The following is a 15,490-nucleotide window of genomic DNA, read 5'->3' as shown; positions in this document are numbered from 1 at the left end:
AAGGTTAATTCAGTTATCTTAATTGATTTAATCTCATTGACTTTCAAAGGCCCATTTGTTAATTCACTTAACAAATAGTCATCCGGTTTCTATCATTTGTGCGAGAAATACGTGGATGTGGATGAATGAGACAGCTTTGCCCTTCGCCCTTAAGGAGCTTCTGGTTTAGTGGAGGCAGAGACACAGTGAATAGATTATTAGAGTAATCTTAGGGTATCCTTCCCTGATGATGGCAAAGAAGAAGAAGAGGGGATGATGAGGATTGTACAAAGGGTCAAAAAGAAGGAAGGGAAAGAAGAGAAGAGGGGAGAAAGGCGGGGTTGATGAGAGATGGAGAGAAGGCACAGAAAGGAGAAAGACAAAATCTGGTTATTTTCAGACACCCACCTAGCACAGTGTTACATCTCAGACATGCCTCTTAAGTCGGGGTGGTTCTCATTCTCTTAACTTTTCATTTTGGGTCCAGCAACAAAGGTACAGCCTCATGATCAAAAGTCTATCTCAGTATGGCTCACTAAGTAACATCAGGTGGGGCAAAATTCTTAAATGTAACGTCCCTACTTTGCTTGGTTTTTAGAGAGAGCTTTCAAAAACCCTCTCTGCGAACTGGGCTTGAAGACGGGAGGCAGTGGCATGTCAGAAGCAGAGCCTGGCATAGACGAGGATGAACTTGAGATCGGAACATGCTTGAGACAGGGGAGGACAGACTTCCTCCTCCCGAGAGCTGCCGCTGAGCGCTGAGCATCTGCCTCCAGAGAGAGGTAGTAGTCGTCAGAAGCAAGTGAACACGACTTTTATAAGAAAAAGACCGAATTTCTTTTCTGGCACCCACACAGCTGCATCAGTAACAGTTAAGACGATGGAAAACCAAGATTCATTTGCCACTCGAGGAAGTGCACACAGGATGGTCAACACACTTGTTTGCTTTTAATAATGGATTAGACGCTAAGTGGAGAATGTAAAGCTCCGGAAGTTCCAAGGAAAACGGTTGACATTCTACCGGCTGTGAATTCAAACAGTGTTTTATCTCAGCAAGATCTTTTGGAAAGAGCCCATAAATAAGTTGGAAAGCACTGAGTTCTTAGGTCCCTGGAGGAAGGCGGGCTGTCCCCTTCCCCAGAAGAGCCAGAATGCTCACGTATGGTCATCTCTCTGACCCTTTAATGGGTCACCACCTGCACTGGGAAAAGTAGTACCCAAGTGGACCTTGAGGTGACAGAGGTGCCTTTTAATCTCTGTCTACTCCCTACTGGCTGTGTGACCTTGTACAAATCATTTGAGCTCTCTGAGTCTAGGATGAGTCCAAAATCCAAAGTAGCAGTGGCACTGGAAGTAAGAAAGAAGTGGAAAGCAAAGAAAGAATAGCATCCAATTAAGTGAGCCCAGCAATTAGCCTACTGCCTCCCATTTATCACTTACAATAATCCCTGTACCTAAGCTAAATATATCTTGAGCTTTGTTTTATAGACAAATAGAGACTGAGAATCAGAAAGGGACAAACAGTCGCCAATACCTCACAGTAAGTGGTATGGCCTTTTTCCCAATCAACATGAAGAGAAGTGGTCATTTAATTTTCGAGACATTATTTACCTAGGAGAGTCCAGAGTAGGCCATATGATGTTCTGGAGGAAATATGAATCTTAAAATTCTAGGAATCTTTCCAGTGAATTGCAGGCTCCATGAGGACAAGAGTTAGGTCTTACTTATCATCACATTCCTGGTATATTCCTGGTAGGCATTCAGAGCCTAGCTGCTGCATGAATGAATGAATGAATGAATGAATGAATGAATGAATGATCAGGATGACTGTTGATGTAATCATGCAGTCTTCACACATCACCAACTCTTTATTTCACTATACATTCAGAATCAAGTCTCGGAATGGGAAAACTGAAAGAGAGATAGCATCTAGTCCTAAATATAGCTACTGTGACAACCCTAGTCCAAAATCATTTTCCCTGCTCTGGGCCCCATTATCTAACGCTCCCCGCTTTGGGACTTTGCCACTGATTGGATGTGGGTGAGTGAGTGGGAGTGAAGAGTCCAGGATACCTCACAGGGTCCTGGTGTTGGTGGGGCAATTCTCTGGGAAGAACAAGGAGAAGTGTGAGGTCCAAGTGGGCACTCGAGGTACGTTCTGCTGTCTGATGGACAGCCATGCCCTTGTCCTTCCATTTACTGCTCTAGCTCAGATCCCCTTCATCATGGGACTTCTGCAAAAGTTAAGTATGCTTTTGCTCTTCACTGAACCACCCCCTATGCTCTCCTCAACTGAATGCACCCTGGTTTGTGCCCTCATCCCTCTACTGAAATCCCATTTCCCTTTCAGTTGCCTGAACCACACTTAGCTTGTTTGTTATTGATGGCCGTTAGATTTCATGTCCACGGATCACCATCTGCTGCCTTTGACCATCATCCCTGGGGTTTTGTCCTAAGCCTTCTCCTATCCTCTTCCCCCTCCTCTCTCTCCCATTCTCTTTCCTACTCTTCTCCCTTCCCCTCACCCTTACTGAGGCATCCATGCCCTTCTGTGGACATTTCCATCTGCACGTCCTACAAACACTTCCAACTCCAAATGTGGAAAGCCCATATCAAACAGATCTTGTTGTGTCTAATTTACTTTTCCATTCTAAACACAAGATGGGCCTTCTAAAAGGCAAATATGGTCGTGATTTTTCCCTAGCCCCAAATGGATCATGGCTCCTCATTGTTCAGAATAGGGTCCCCTCAGATCTGGACTGTGATGGGCAGAACAGCTGTACCATTCACACATGCTCCCCTCCCCTGTGCACTCTTGCCAACTCCAGCCACACTGTACATTCAGGTCCTGTACACACAGCCCTTGCCCTTCACGTGTGCTGAAACCTCCATCTTCCTCGGTGAACGCTCCTTCAGGGCTCCGCTTAGATGCGGTTTCCTCAGGAAGCTGTCTCTTTCTTCTCCCATCTCTCCCTAAGACTTGGTCAGGGCCCTATAAATGCCTTCTTGATCATCAGAACCCTATCCCAACATAAGCAGTTTATTTTTTCCAACTAGGGCAACTGTAACTTGTTTTATAAAAGGGATTAGGGACTGCTATCAGTGCCTCCCAAAGCCTGTCACAGCGTGGGAGGTCAACATCATTTTTTTTAAACTTAAAAACAATAGGGAAATGATCGGTAGGTGTTATGGACTGAACTGTGTGTCTCCCATTCAGCCCAAAATTCACATGTCAAAGCCCTAACCCAAATGTGACTGTATCTAGAGATAGGGCTTTCAGGGAGGTAACTAAGGTTAAATGAGTTTGTAAGGGTGGGGGCCTAATTTGACGTGACTGCTGTCCTTAGAAGAAGAGGGAGAGCTATCAAGGATACGTGCACACAAAGAAGAAGCTCCTGTGAGGATACAGTGAGAAGGTGACCAACTGTAAGTCTAGGAGAAGGACTTCAGGAGAAACCAAGTCTGTCAGCACCTTGATCTTGAACTTCGAGCCTCCAGAACTGGCAGAAAATCTTCTGTATTTTAAGCTATCAAATCCATGGTATTGTTTTAAATGGCAGCCCCCCTCACTCACCTCCCCCACAAAAAAACCCCACGGTAAATGGAGATAGAAGTCTGGCAATAAGAAAAGGGCTCAGCTTTAGAGAACAGCTTGGAGTTATCTGTATTGAGATGATGATTGAGGCCAAAGAAATGGCTGAAATTATCCAGGTTATGTGTGTAAAGTGGAGAAAGTCCTCAGGAAGACGATGGTTACAGGAAGAAGAGGGGGTGAGGGTCCCCTGGAGAAGACCAAACAGTGGATTCCAAGGCAACAGGAGTAAAACCAAGAGGGGGCACGGTGTTGGCAGCCAGGGAAGTAAGATTTTATGGGAGAGTGTGGTCAGCAATATCTAAAGTCCCAGGAGGGACACAGAAACATGACCCTTAGATCTGGCAATGGGAGGACATGGCTGCCTCAGAGGCAGTGGTTTTAGTGTTGGTTCTTTCCCTGCTCAGGCCTGTATTTCATGCCACCAAGTCTTTGCACGTGCTGTTCCTTACGCCTCACCTACTACACCTCCCTCCATTTTTTTTTCCTAGAAAATTTAAACTCATCTTTAAATGTTTGTTCATTCAATCAACAAATACTCATTAAGTGTCTATAATGCGATGTACACTGTTTTGGAATCTCTCAAATGTCATTTCCATCATGAGGCCAATCCTTTGCGTGTAAAGGTCTATTTCTCTGTGCATTCAGACTTCTGACACCTGCCATCAAAACTTTCAACCCCAACCCACTGAAATATGGATAGCTATTTACTTACTGTCTCTAGAAAACATTCTTGAGAGTGGGAAATTTATTTTCTTTATCTCTGAATTTTAGATGGTTGAACTGTGTTTCCCTAAAATTCAGATGTTGGAGACTTAAGCCTCAGTACTGAAAATGTGACTGTGTTTGGAGACAGGGTCTTCGCAGAGGTCATCAGGTTAAAATGAGGTCCTTAGCTTGAGCCCTAATCCAACGAGGACTGATATCCTTATAAAAGGGGAAGTTTGGAAACAGGTGAACACATGGGGAGAAGGTCATAGGAAAGAGGAGTCGTGCCCTACAAGCAAAGAACCACCAGAAGGAAGAAGAGAGACCTTGAACAGACCCTTCTCCCACAGCCCAGAAGGAAACAGCTGTCCTAGCACCTGGACCTCAGACTTCTGGCTTCTAGAATCATGAGACAATGAAGTTCTGCCCAATTTGTGGTACTTGGTTATGTCAACTGTAGAAATCTAACTTAGTATTTATAACACTTTTCTACCTTTAAATCCATTTACCTACTGACTTTTTGCCTTTTTATTTAAAAAAAAAAATGTTATTGGGCCGCTGGGGTGGCTCAGTCGGTTTAGCATCTGGCTTCAGCTCAGGTCATGATCTCACAGTTTGCGAGTTTGAGCCCCACATTGGGCTCTCTGTTGTCAGTGAAGAGCCTACCTCGGATCCTCTGTCCCCCTCTCTCTCTTCCCCTGTCCCTGTCATGCTCTCTCTCCCTCTCTCTCAAAAATACATATATACATACATACATACATACATACTTTAAAAATTGTTGTTATTGACTTCCCACTCCATGACAGGCATTTAGGAGACAGTCATGACCGTCCATGGTCCCTGTTATAAAAGTGCCTGCACTTACCTCGGTGGGGGGAAAAAGCATTATGTTACCTGTCAGGAAAGGACTTCTCTCTATCACTCTCCAGTTGTTGTAGGAGAAAGAAAGGTCAGTTACCCTCTCTCATGACAAGAATTGTGGTCTCCTTTTACACTCCCCAATTAATTAACTTTATAAACAGGGCATAGCTGGCATCACAAAGTTCCACAGCAATTCTGCTCAATTCCTACAGGTCCAGATTTTCCTGTTCCAACATCCACCCAATCGGCACTTCCTAAAATTTGGAGAAATCATAAATAATAGGGGTAGAACCATGCACTGGAGGTATGAAATGGCTACCAGATGGCCTTCAATTTTTAAATGGCCTTGACACAAGCAGCAACTTTGAAAAACACAAGCTGAGTATTTGTTAAGCCAGGAGTCCACTGCAGGAAGAGTTCAGGGAGCGTTTTGTGGCCACTGAAAACAGCCAGATGCACACCTGGTATTAAGGGGAATTATTAAAACACTGTGATTTGACATGGATCATTTGCCACCTCTTTCTCCTCTCATTGCAGATTCTGCTGACCAATAATTTAAGTTCATCCACTTCTCCTCCTAAGGGAGACCTAAACAGCTCCCAGAATGGAATCTCATTCCCCACTTCCTTCCTGCCTGTTGGCTTTTCCCATGTAATAATTTGTTAAATACTTAACCATAAGTACTCTGTGCTAAGTTACATGAACACTAAGGCAAACGAGACCCTGTCTCTGATCTCAAGCATCTCACAGTCGAGCGGAGAAGCAAAAGGGAAGTTTTCACCCACTCTCTTCTCTGTGCTGCTATCGTGCCTCCCACATGATGTCGTTACAACAAGCATCCCAGTGCACCTCTCCCTTGGCCTGTGGTAGAGTGACAAGGATGTGACTCCACTAGACAGCACATTTTCTGCCACCTGGATAAACCCATGAGGATAAAGATGATTTCTGGAGAAAACAGTGATGAGCACCAGACAGAAAGAGGGCAACAATATGAAGTCAATTGTCTCCATCCCTGATTGATACACTTGGGATTCTCTACTCACTATCCGTACATTAAGTTCTTGTTTTGGTTTTTTTTTGGGGGGGGGCAGGTGATGGTTTCCTGTTGTTGTTATTTTGGTTAAGTTAAATCAGGTTGGGTTTTTTAGACGTCAAGCTAAAGAACACTGACTAATACAGGGATTGTACCAGAAGTGGGGGGGGGGGGGTGGATGCTTTGGGAACTGAAGGCTAGAACTGGCTTTCTCAAGATAGGAGAGGGGATGTTCACCCCTCCATCTTCAGCCAGGGTGCTGGGAATGCTTGCTGCAATGTGGCATAACATCAGGTTACAAGCTTCTTGCAGAATCTTGAGCCTTCAACCTCATGCCCAACACAACTGGACTTTTAGGGATGGGGTAAAAAAAAAATCAGGATTGTAGGCTCTGTCCTTTAGTCTTCACTGAACTTCTACAAGGAGCCAAACTGGCCCATCTGAAAGCAAAAAGAAAACCTTACACGCCTTCATAAAAGAAGTGTTTTCTAGATAACCTCAGCAATGCTAAAGTATAAAAGGTCAGACAGAAAGTATCCTGTAGAATTGCAAAACTAAATTTTCTACCCCATGATAAAGTCAATGTGAGTAAAAACAGGACAGTGAGAAATGTGGCCGGAGATCTGTTTGTCCTCTGTCTGACAAAGGTAATAATTCCCTACAGCGTGAGCATCTTGGATGCAGTTGTGGGGAGGGAAGAGGATGAACTTTCCCTTATCATCCTATCCTGTCTTTCACTTTTCCCAGAGGCAGGAGTCAAGACAGAAGCCATTAATCAGAGCCCAAGGAGGTTGGTCAGAACTCCAGGTCTATTGATAAGCAATCAAAAGGGTTGGGTCCTGCTTCAAAGATAATGACCACTCTGTCCTGCGGTCTTTAGAAAATAAAACTGTCAGATAGCTGACTGGGGTCTTAAGGGGTGCTTATGGCTAGAGAAACAACAAATGTCACGCAAGGAGGTCTGGTTGCTTACTCCCTACGATAAACCCCAGGCTCATTAAAGCATATTTGGAAAAGCCTCAGCCCCAGAATGGGAATTCTCCTGGCTGCATTGCCCCTGTCAGAAATGGCCAGGCATGATACTAGATGAGCAAATTCACTAGCAGGCAGATTCTGTGGTAACCATGCTGGTTGAACAAAGAACTCGGTCTATTGTTGACAAGCAAGACAACAAATGAATGCGTATTTCTATCCCTACCCGTCAAAGTATTGCGGCCACTGAATATCACTACCTCTTTCTCTCTTGTATCTGTGGGATTGTTATTTTGACTATTCTGTTTTACCTCGGGACTGGTTATTAAAAGAAGCCAACAGTTATATTTATCATGATAAAAGCCCAAAGTTTGTAGAATCTTTCTAAGCTCTAACTACTTTTCAGAGAGAGAGAAAGACTTAACATTTAAAGATCCTGGCTTTGGGGATGAAGGCACCATCTGCACATGATTTTGAAAGCAGTCATTTTTCTATACGGAGGGTAACTGCATTGTATTAGTTGGGAACGTTTTGGGAATGTAATGTGTACCAAGAAGTATTTGTAAATATGCTGGGGAATCAAAGACTGGACTATACACAGTACACAGACTTCTTTCTTCTGGTAGTGATTAGAAATCACTTCCTTTGACCACCACAGATATGGGCGCAAATTCAAGGATAGACCTCCCATATTATACTATCCCTCTGGGATTGTTTCAGGAGTAATCTGAGTCCTTATTTGGGATTTTTTGACTACAACCATTGAGAAAAGTTCTCCTCTGCTCTCAAGAAGAGTATTGGAGCTTCAAGGATAGATACCTGGACCATTTAGTGGCCAACTTCTTAGGGAAAGACAGAATCAAGACCACAGAAGAGACAAGATGAGTCCAACACTGAGTCCCTGATTCTGGTCCTGGATGTTCTCAGCACTTTATCAGCTCTTTTGGCTCATCCTACAATTATGTGAACCAAGCCAGTAGTTTCCCAATCAATTCCTGTTTTCATTAAGCTGATTAGACCCAGGTTTCTTTCCAGTTACAAGATAAAGAAGTCCTAGGAATGCAATGTCCAGCCCAATGACACTACTGGATGGCATATAGGAAGGTTGTAGAGAGTAAATCTTCAGAGCTCTCACCATGAGGAAAATATTCTTTTGTTCTTTCTGTGCTTTCTTTCTTTATTGTATCTTACAGGATGATGGATTCTAACTCTACTCATTGTGGGGATAATCTCACAGTCTGTGTGAGTCAAACCATTATGCAACACACCTTAAACTTACACAGCTATGTATGTCAGTTACAGCCCAAGAAAACTCAAGACAATGAGTAAGTCATGGGGATGCGATTCCCATGTGGTGACTCTACTTAGTGATACTGTATTACATATTGGAAAGTAGCTAGCAGAGTGGCTCTCCAAAGTTCTCCTCACAAGGAAAAACGTTTTGTAACTATACATGATGACAAACATTCAGTGGACTTATTGTGGAGATTATTTTCCAATATACACAAATATCAACCCATTACATTGTACATCTGAAACTATATAAGCTAATGCCAATCATTGCTCAATTTAAGAAAAGAGGTTTTTTTAAATATGTTTTTGTCACTTCTAATGAAAAGAGTTGTTTTTTAAATATGTTTTTGTCACTTCTAATGAAGGAGTCTTGAAAGGTACACTCATCTTTTCCTTTATCATTGAACTTCAGTGCAACATAGAAATAGCGTAATATGATTGTAACTGGATTTTTTGAACCTATGGAAAAATTTGATCCAAATCTATAACCCATTGAACGCTGTTAGCTAAGAGGGAAGCACCATAAAAGGGAGTCTTTATATAAATCATTATTAATAGTTGTCTACCTTAAACATTTATTATCATCACAAACATTAGGACCCCTACTCCATCATCTATTTATGTCTTGGCTTTGTACAACTTAATTATCCTATCTCAGCTTAATTATTCTCAACTTTAAAATTAGCATGATTGGAGCACCTGGGTGGCTCAGCAGGTTAAGCATCTGACTTCAGCTCCAGTCATGATCTCTCCGTCTGTGAGTTCGATCCCCACGTCGGGCTCTGTGCTAACAGCTCAGAGCCTGGAGCCTGCTTCAGATTCTGTGTCTCCCTCTGTCTCTGCACCTCCCCCACTCACGTTTTGTCTCTATCTCTCAAAAATGAATAAATGTTAAAATAAATAAATAAATAAATAAATAAATAAATAAAATTAGCATGATACTATCAATATTGGAAGGATTAACTGTAACATAAACAATACTCTTAGCTTTACTATTGCACACTAGTTCACAATCAATAAATGGTATTCATTGATAATCTCAGGCATTTTTCTGGATGTTACACACACATTCAGAAGTTCCCATGTGTATTAGCAGTCACCCAGAGTGGGAAATATTCCTTTCCACAATACTCTCTAGTTCATTATTCTGAATTTTATAACTATCTTGGGACTAATCACCAACAAACCAACCTATGCAACCCCTGTGTGCAATGCTGAGTGCCATGGGCGTCTCACAATGATGAGAGAAGCCCCTGGGCAAAGTATAGAGACAAATAATTTAGACACACTAGCATTTGCTTCTCAACTCATTCCCCCCCCAACTTCCATTTCATATATAACCAGTGGAAAACACAATTATGAAAAACTCAATTAAGATAAGCTTCTCTTTAAAAAAAATAAACACACATTCAATTTATACCATTTCTTAGAATTAGTTTAGTAGGGAAAAAAATTCTCATAATACCATTACATTTCCCATTCAACTTTCAGCCAGTGAACAAGGGCTGCTGGCAATAATTGCTTTTTTAATGCCTTGCCGTAACTCAGGGTAAACTCTGCTGTAATTACAGTCTTGCCAGGGAAGCACCTTATGATTAGATTTGGACATCACCAAAATATCATTTTGTGTTCTCTGCCTCTTTCCATGAAAGCGTTTTAGTCTTTCATTTCTGACACTTATCTAGTAAGTCCGTTTAGAGAAATTATCATTTCCCCTTGAGAAGCTAAGTAGGTGAGTATTAAGGTAAGAGAGCCGTAGACCTGTCCTTCAACTTGGTGTAGGCAGCTTTGTTTCGCTGTGCTTCTCACGCTTCCTCCCAAACTGCTTTGCTCACGTCTCTTTGCAAGCCAGCTTTTCTTGTCTCTGTGTACACGGCAAGCGAATGGCTTCTTGGCCCAGACGTGACACAGCCTCCACTCTTAGTGAGGCACTGGACCCAACTACGTGGTTTCCCAATGCAGTGTTCCAATCCTAAAATCCAGGGCAAGAGAATCTAAATAAGCCCGCTGTGGCCAGAAGTACAGTTCGGTCAGTTGTGCGTAGGGAGGAAAGCTTATGGAGCACAGATATGCCTCCTGTGAAGTGGGCAGAAGAAATGGCTGTTGGGTAAAACGTGGGGGGCTGCATGGATTTCCCAAGGAGGTCTACTTCACAAGTATCACCCCCCTTTACTAAAGAGGAAACTGAAGGCCAGGAAATTTAAGCAAGTTGTTCAAGTCACCCAGTTGGTGAGGGTACAAATTTGATCTCTGGTATGTCTGACTGTAAAGCTTGTGATTCTTATTAAGTCAGTGGTTTTCAAAGTGGGATACGTGATATAGTCCATTGGATTTAAGAAGAAAATGTTAGACATCTTTCTCCTCTGTTTTTAAAGTGTAAGTAAAAAGTAGATTAAATTTACACATATTTCATGTGCAGATTGACACAGAACCTTTGACTTGGTTCATATGTCAAATGATAACGTGTTACAGGGACAGGGGGCAGTTCTTTGAATGGAGACATTAAAATGCACCTACACAGTGGTTTACTTATAGCTTGGTCAACTCTATGGCAATTTTTGTGTGCTTACTGAGGAGGATTCACGGATCACTTTATAGTTTTGGCTGACTTAACTATCACAACATGAATAAGTGATCTTAAAAAATTCCTGCAAAGAAACCACAGCTCCACATAATAATAACAATGCCAAAAAGGGGGCCAATGAGAAAATGGCACAAAAGTTATTTGAAATATGTATCTAAGAGCCACTATTTTTTTTTTTTTTTTAGAGAGAGAGAGGAGCACATGAGGCGGGAGGGGAGAAAGAGAGAGAGAGAGAGAGGTAGGGAGGGAGGGGAATTTTAACCAGGCTTCATGCTCAGCAGGGAGCCCAATGTGGGGCTGGATCCCACAACCCTGGGATCGTGACCTGAGCTGAAATCAAGAGTCGGATGCTCAAACGACTGAGCCACCCAGGCGCCCCTAAGAGCCACTATTCTTAATGATTAATCTTGCTTCAAGTATAGAGTGAGCCTTGAGATATTGGCTAAGGAGGGTAACGAGAGCCATTACAATGAGAAAGACATTTAAACATGTAAGTGTGCAGAACGGTATTAATAATAATGTGCTTCAGTGAAGAAAGAGGCTCCCCGGTGCTAGGAAAAATAGGTCAAATTTGCATGGTTTTAAAAACATCATTTATTCCATCTTTATATTATCCCTTATCCATTTACATTTTGGGGCAGTGTTATAACACATGAGGTTAAATTATATGCAATGGCCACTTCTCCTATTTAGAAGGCCGATTGTTGACAATTTCATATTGTTCAATGTATACATAATGTTGCTGCACATGATTTGAAAGAAGTAAATATGCATCCATTGAGGGAATTTCTAGAAAATTTTTAATAGATAGGATGTATGGCCGATAAAATGTTTGGACCTCTGTCTTATCTTGCATCACGCCAGACTAGGGAGGGATTTGCTGAGATAACAGCATTGGGTAAGACTTTAAAGAAAAAGATCTCAAGAAATGAAGAATTTCTAGAAGAGAGAGAGAGGTCATGGGTCTTGGAGCAATGGTGAAAAACCAGACTGAGAGCAAGTTGAATTCACCAAGATAAGAAGGCATAAGGGTACATGTAGGTGTAGGCCAGGGGACTAATTATCTTTGGCAGAAATGTAGAGGGTAAGAAGACATTTAATCTTAAGTAAAGCCTCTTCCCTTACATGGAGGACAGTTATCAAGTGGTCAGCAGGCCAGGGGACAAGTGGTAAAGGCATAATTTCAGTTGCCATCTGAGACACAGCAATATTCTCTCTCCACGCCATGTGTCAGGAAGACCCTTGAGACCTCTGGAAGGACAGGGTGGACTGCAATGGTGAGCCCTTGCTCCCACAAGTGTTAGAAGTTACCCACATTTATGTGGATAAGACACAAAACGCTTCCCATGCTCCTCTAAGATCTGTTTCCTCTGGTGACCACCAATTTTCTGCCCTCTACCAATATATCTGCATCTTTAGAAAGTCAGGTGTAAGTCCACGACTACTTGTATGAAAAATTAGAAAAGAAAAAAAACCCTAAATATGCAATACTTTTGAAAAGTGGAAAAAAAGAGATATGTAAAAAGTTTGCCACGATGATGTGAACCATCACTCACACACACACACACACACACACGCACACGCACACACGCGCGCACGCACACACACACACACACACCGATCTTAGATTGAACATTTGTTTCTCACTAATGCAAAACTCGAGTAGATAAGGCATTAGCCAAATACATCATAGGGACATCATTACCCTCTTTTTGGAATGGAGAGTGAGAGACAATTTGAAAGGTAGCAGAAATCTCTTGGATATTCTAGACATTGGTGATGATGGCTTCCAGTCCCCACCACACATCCATGCATGCACAAACATTTGCAATAACGTGGTATTCCACATCTATCCTCTTAAACACTGATAAAGTATATGTCTGTCATGCCAGTTAATTTTAACCACTTATATATAATAAGATTAAAAAAAATTCTTGCTTAGAAACCTGACTACAATAAAACTTATGATTACTAGAAAGGCACACATTTTCTCCGTAGCTGATTGTTTTTCCTTAATACTTCTGTGTCTGAATTACTTTATGTTTTATCATTAACAAGTGTAGCTAAATAACTTCTGTGCTTTTCTAAATTCTTCATGAAAAACACAGATGAATTACTGAGTGATCTCTCGCAGCTTCCGCCTGTTACCCGTGCTTGAAATAAACCCAAATGCTTTGCCTATATTATCCTCATCAGGAGCCACTAATCCCCTGGTGTCAACAGGCAGAATGACTCATAGGGATGCAGAGGAATTAACCAGCTTCTCAAGTTCCCCAGATAACTTAGCCCTTGACTGTGATGGGAAGAAACATCACCTTTAAATATTATAAGCGTCGTGATTTCACAGGAAGGTTTATGTAGAAGACATTGCCATTCATCCAGCATTTACAGAGCACTGCTTAACAGAGTGACTCAGAAAAGAAGCTCTGATAAGTGATGCATCCACATCACTATTTTCAATTGGTTTTGATTGTATAGTCTCTTACTTAACTCCATAGTCTCTTTAGGAAAGAGGTATTACTGTTATCATTATTGTTATTGTTACTATCATCCCCATTTCAATTTTACAAGGAGAAGACTGAGGGGTCAGAGAAGACAAGCATCTTTTCTATTTGCCTAGAATCTTAAATGTCACACAACAAGAAGTTGGGAGAGCCGGAATTCTCACTTCGAGTCCAGCCTTTTACTACAACTGCAACTACAAGAAGGATGTTCCTAAAATGAGTCCAAAAAGAACCATACATAAGAATATCTGTATTTTAAAAAGCCACAATGTTTGAAGTGTAGAAAAGGGATGTAATCTATAAGTCTATCATAGCAAAACAGCTGAAACGTTTTGATGTATCTTGCAGCAGTCAGTTTTCAATCAGGTAGGCATTGGCAACAGATGATCACAATAGTCCTGGCAGCTTAAAAAAAAAAAAAAAAAAGATTTGGTCCTATTTATGTCCATGTAAGAAAGATGTAGCTTTGCTCCACATCCTTTCCACTCCAGGCTCCAGGCTGAAGAGGCAGCTTTGGTCAGAGATATGGTGAGCTATGGCAAAAATGAAACACCAGTCATAGAAACAAGTGATGCTCCTCGAAAGTTCTGCTTGGACACAGTATATGTGATTCCCGGTTCAATACACAATCCAACTGGAAGCACCAAGTCATAGGACAGACTAATGGCAGCAGGGTTGAAATCTCCTTCCTCAGGAAGGGGCACAGAGAGGCACTCTGTAGATACGGACCACTTAGACTGACAGCAAATATTTTAAAGCAACTAAACAACTAGATAATATCATGGATAAACATACTAAGTAATCTCATGTAGGCTTTTGAAATGGAGACTTTTTAATCTATAATTAATGACTTGCAACATTCATGATGAATGCCCTTCCATGATAATTGTCCATCTGCTAAAATATAAACTCTATGATGGTAGGATTTTTGTCTATTTAGTTCACTGATGTGTCTTAACTGCTTTGAACAGACTCACAGAAAGCATGGATGCATCATAAAAATGTATGGAATGGAAGAATAAATGAATTTTCTCCTAGGCACAATTTTATATTCATATCAGGTTTTGTTTTGTTTTGTTTTGCAGTATTTAAGTCACATTTTGGTCGTGTTTTCTTTTTTTCTTAGATTTTATTCTTTGACCTGTTAGTTATTTGGAAATTGTATTAAATTCTCAAATGTGTAATTATTTGTATTTATACATTAATTAAATCAAAAATATAAAAATGATGTGTTTGCTGAAGAACGTTTGAAATTCGTCACGATATTCCTTTCCAGCCTGATGGGTTGTGAAAATTCATAAGTGTTTCCTGTATATCGAGAATAATGTGTATTCTCTAATTTGGGAGATACAAGGTTTCATTATATGTTTAGTAGATCATTTCATTAATTGTGTTGTTTAAAGCTTCTAAATTCTTACAGAATTTTTTCACTTTGAATATAATTTATTTAAAAAGTGATACTCACATTTCCCACTTTTAATCTGGACTTATACATGGGTTTTTGTAATTCTATCAATTTTTAAAACACATTTTGAGTTCCATTATCAAGTGCATACAAATTTAGAATTGTGAGTATGCTGCAAAGTTGAACGTTTTTATTGCTATGTTATAGCATTGTCTCTCTCTGCTAATACTTTTCTGTCTGTTTTGTCTGATGGCATTATAGCAACAATATCTTTCGTTTGCATTTTGTTTGCCTTTATACTTTTTGTTCATCCCTCTCCTTTTTGAGTTCATGCATCTTTTAGACCAGTCTCTGTTATATTATATATTGTTAGATTAGCCTTTTCATTCTATCTGGAAACATTTAATAACCAATAAATTTTGTCAATTACTAGAACAGATCAATCACATAGTAGACTGTTAATAAAAAGTTGTTTGAAAGAATAAATGAGGGGCGCCTCGGTGGTCCAGTCAGTTGAGTGTCCAACTCTTGATTTTGGCTCAGATCATTATCCCACGGT

This window comes from Acinonyx jubatus, chromosome F2 (genome assembly GCF_027475565.1).
Source record: "Acinonyx jubatus isolate Ajub_Pintada_27869175 chromosome F2, VMU_Ajub_asm_v1.0, whole genome shotgun sequence".
Classification (NCBI taxonomy): domain Eukaryota; kingdom Metazoa; phylum Chordata; class Mammalia; order Carnivora; family Felidae; genus Acinonyx; species Acinonyx jubatus.
This window is presented reverse-complemented; position numbering follows the sequence as displayed.